This window comes from Silene latifolia, chromosome Y, assembly GCF_048544455.1.
Source record: "Silene latifolia isolate original U9 population chromosome Y, ASM4854445v1, whole genome shotgun sequence".
Classification (NCBI taxonomy): domain Eukaryota; kingdom Viridiplantae; phylum Streptophyta; class Magnoliopsida; order Caryophyllales; family Caryophyllaceae; genus Silene; species Silene latifolia.
Genome location: NC_133538.1, coordinates 87,637,477 through 87,642,180, shown reverse-complemented (window position 1 = coordinate 87,642,180; position 4,704 = coordinate 87,637,477). Strand labels below are relative to the sequence as shown.

Below are 4,704 nucleotides of genomic sequence, written 5' to 3'. Positions count from 1 at the left end.
ATGCTAAGAGTCCAAATAACGGGGTTCAAACAAAGGGACAAAGAATCTTTGTATGAAGTTTCGGAGCGATTCAAAGGAACTTGTCGCTCATGTCCTCATCACGGACTTAGCGAGTGGTTCTTGGTACAACAATTTTGGAATGGTCTTTATGAAGACTCCCGAAACATTATCAACATGGGATCAAATGGTATGTTCACCGAAGTTGATTATAATAAAACATGGAAAAAGATTGAGGAAATAGCGGTCCATAACTCACAATATAGTAGACCTCGGAAGGCTACTAGAGCAGGAAAGCATAAAGTAGACTCTATTACTCAATTGGGTGCTCAACTTAGTGCTCATATTCATACCATTAATTTGAAGTTTGAGAAGGCTATGGCTAAACTTTAAGAAGCCTCCAAATCACCTAAGCAACATGTTAATGCCATGGTGGCATCTTCATCAATTCCAAGTGGAATATGTGAGAGTTGTGGAACTTTGGGACATGACCAAAGTGAATGTAGGGGAACAAGTGAATACTTTTCAAGCATACAAGAGTGGTACCCCTTATTCTAACTATTACAATGAAAACACCAAATTCCATCCCAACCTCTCATACAAAAGCCAAAATGTTCAAAACCCTCAACCAACATACACCCCACCTCCAATGAGAAACCAAAATCAAAGACCTTTTTACAACCAAAATCAAGGTTACCAAAATCAAACTCCATACACTGAATCAAATGACCAAGGTTTTGATGTTCAAAAAGCGTCCTCCAAATGCAAAAGAACCAACAAGAGTTTTTTACTCAAATGCAAAAGGATAGCCAAGCAAAAGACATCACCATTAACAACATACTAGCTCACACAAAGATGTTGGAGACCCAAATGTCTCAATAAGCATCTTCATGTTCACAAAGACAAAAGGGGCAATTACCACCTCAAGGTAATCCCCCAAGACAAGAATCTATGAGTGCCATCCATTTGAGGAGTGGTACAAGGTATGAAGGGCCGAAGAGGCCCGTTAATGAAGATGTTGTGAATGCTAGTGACAAGGAAAGTGTTGTTGAAAACTCTAAAGAAGAAGAACCCACCATTCAAGAAGTTTCAAAGAAGGATGAAGAGAAGGCCAAAGAAAAGGAGCCTATTATGATTAGACTTCTTTTTCCAAGTCGTCAAGCTAAGCCTAAGTTTGATGAACAACTTGGAAAATTCATGGAGATTGTGATGAATTTGGAAGTCTCAATTCCATTTCCGGAATTAATCAATCATGTTCCGGCCTTTGCAGAGTATATGAAAGATATTCTCACGAAGAAGAAATCCATCCGGAAGCTTGAGACTATTGCTTTCACTAAAGTGAGTAGTGCCATCCTACAAGGAAGTTAACCTCCAAAACTAAAGGATCCGGGAAGTTTCTCCATTTCATGCACTATTGGCGACACCACGATCAACAAAGCTTTATGTGACCTTGGGGCAAGTGTGAGTGCTATGCCGTATTCGGTGTGCAAGAGGCTATGAATGGGAGAACTCAAGTGCACCAATATCACGCTTCAAATGGCGGATAGATCAACAAAGACACCTTTAGGGGTATGGGAAGATGTGCCGGTAAGAATTTGCAAGTTCTTTATCCCGGTGGATTTTGTTATTGTTGACATGGAAGAAGACTCCAACATTCCTATTATTTTTGGAAGACCTTTCTTACACACCGCGGGAGCAGTGATCGATGTAAAACATGGAGAGCTCACCCTTGAAGTGAGAGATGAAACCATCACTTTCAATCTTGAAAAGACAATGAGAGCTCCACGATTACATGAGCCATGTTTTATGGTTGATCACTATAGCCGTCAAGATGATAGGAAGAAGTTGGCATTTCAATGGAAGAAGAAAGTGGATGATGCTCCATCAAAAGAGCAAGGAAATTGTAACAAAGAGAGCTTGAAAAGCTCACCCACGACAAGTGAAGAAGAAGGCCTCATTGGCCAATATAAGAAAGAAGGAGAGTTGTCTTTATCAACTCATGACATTTTTAGGGATCAAGTAGACGAAGTATGCGGTCTTTGGGATGATGAGTTTGAAGGGATATTCAATCCCTATATCGGTAATGGTATGACCCAAGACCACCATGAAGAACAACAAGTGCAAATGTCTATTGAAGATCTTTATCCTGACAATGAGCAAGCTTTTGACTACTTTTTCAAGGTGTTGAGCAACATCAACAACACCTTGAACATGCCCCCTTGACATCTCATTATTTGGATGAGAGTTTGGTGGAGTCCTCCCTAAACCACCACTTGTAAATATTCTAACTCCCTAACTTGCATTTTAATTATTGTATTGCATTTTTTGTCAATTTTGGATTTACATTTTATGCCTTGATCAAGATTTTCATCATTTTGAGAGAAGTTAGGGAGGGACTAATGAGTTTATTGATGTGTAGTGTTTTACCTTAGTGTGGGGATAGCAATTGCCTAGGCTATACAAGCCTTTGTAGTGCCCCCACAATGAAGACCACAAGAAATTAAGAATGAATGACACGGGTTACGAAGTACCCACAGATTGACCTGAATCCGTGAGGAAGAAGGACAATCCGAGCGACCCGACTATGGTCCGCTCGTCTTGAAGGGAACCCGAGCCTCCAAGGCCAAATACGCTCGTCTTGAGAAGCTGGAAAAATCAACATTTGGGTCTGACCGAGAATTCGAGCGTCTCACTGAAGAATCCGCTCGTCTCACCAGTAATCCGCTCGTCTTTGCACTGTCAATTTTTGGGATTTCTCTCTGGAAAGGAATCCGAGCGTCTCCAAATTAGGACGCTCGTCCCAGCTCGTCTTGCTTCTAAGACGCTCGTCCCCAGTCGTCTTTTCCTGAACCCAGAAACCGAAGAATCCTAGCGTCCCGAGGCCTATCCGCTCGTCCCCCATCTGCTTTTCAAATCCAACGGGTCTTAAAAACCCCCCTTCCCCCAATTCTTTTCATTCATTCAAATATAAACACTACCCAAAACCCCAAAACCCTCATTCTCTCCATCAACCAACAACAAAATCCTCAACCAAAATCAATCAAATCAAATCCAAACTTCCTCAAAATCAAATTAAATCACTCCTTTATCAATAACAAGTGATTAAAACACCAAAATCATCAACTTTTGAGTCGATTTTTGGGATACAAGGCAACATTCATCTATCCTAAATCGATTTGGGTATTACTCGAAATTGAAGATTTCAAGCTTTCTTTGGAGTTACTAAGTGAGGGAGCATGGCAGGAACAAAAGGTGGAAGTAAGGCACCCCAAAACAAAAAACTTTCTAAGAGACAACAAGCTCTTCAAGCTATTCAAGCATCAAAGGCATTGGTAGTTCATAATACAAGGTTGGAAATTCAAGAGCAAGATCCTCCTATGGAAACTACTACTTCTACTACTCCGGTTGTTGAACAACTAACCGATTAACCGGAGGTAATTTTCACTTCCGACTCCCATAGGAAGAATTTTTTTTCCTTTGCTAAGAAAACTATATTGCCCACCAAGTTCATTTGTCAAGAGACTTTGTCGAAATTGGGTGTCCTAGAGCAAACAAAGACCTTTTTCGAGTCTATGGGATTGCGTACATTATTTAAAATGCAAGAGTTAACTTACTCATCCCTCACCTTAGAGTTTTTGAGCTCTTTGAAAGTCACTAAGGTGGAGACCCGAACCAATATTGAGTTTCGTCTCGAGAATGTTGATAGATGTTTGTCTTATAGAGAGTTTGGTAAAATATTTGGCCTTAGTGATGACGCAACTTTTATAAATAAGCCTACCAAGTATGACCCCGCTCCTCTATGGAAGGCCATTTCCGGAAAATAATTTACATCTTATCATGATCGTCATGCTCTCTTATTCCATCATCCGGGCATAAGAGTATGGCATAACGTTGTTGGGCATACCTTGATAGCTAGGAAAGGTACAAATCATCTTACCGAACTTGACTTTAATCTTCTCGAGTCGACTTTGAACATTGGATGAGGGTTTACAAAGCCATACAATGCTTTACGACTCTTGATTGAAACATGGCTCAATGTTGATTGTGGCAAAGAAGGCACGACCTTTATTGTCAATGGAGGATTAGTGACTTATTTGGCTAAGCACTTTAACCGGGATTTCAACAAGAATGACACTTATACACCGGTAAAGGGAGGCCATATCATTGATCTAGCCACTATGGTTGTAAAGTTCAAATGGGTCAAGAATGATACTTTTGATAACAAATTTGGGTGGTTGACAAATAAAGCTAAATCCTTCACATTGCCTAGCAAGATTTTCTGCTTGAACGTTCATAGACCGAACTACCTTCCCCCACTCTCCGAAGAAGCCGAATATATTATTCAACACCAAGGGGAAGAAGTTTCCGAGCCCTCCTCCTCCATTATCACCCCACCATACCCATTCACCTACCATGAATTTCAACCCGAAAATGTTAAAGCGGGGAATGACTACTTGACTCTCTTGATGAAAGAAATGCATAAGCAACCTTATGAAGATAGAGTCAATGCTTGCAAATCACAATATCCACCCCTCCTACATCTTGCTAGGCAAGGACTTCTCAATCCATCTTGTCCTTTGCCTAGTTGGGCGGATAAGGAAACATTCTTTCCTAGTGCTTCTAGAGGTGGTAACTTGGGTGAAGAGGAGATGGTTGTTGATGCGGGTGTTGAGCAAGAAGGTGAAGAAGAAGAAGAGAATGAAGAAG

The 4,704-nt window shown here is 40.8% G+C and overlaps 1 non-coding gene across 1 annotated transcript; it reads right to left on the bottom strand.

Annotated features, from left to right (window-relative positions):
* Positions 1–107, bottom strand: LOC141635938 (small nucleolar RNA R71). Its single transcript, XR_012540591.1, has one exon. It is a non-coding gene; the product is annotated as a small nucleolar RNA R71 (small nucleolar RNA).
* Between the last annotated feature and the right edge of the window lie 4,597 nt (positions 108–4,704).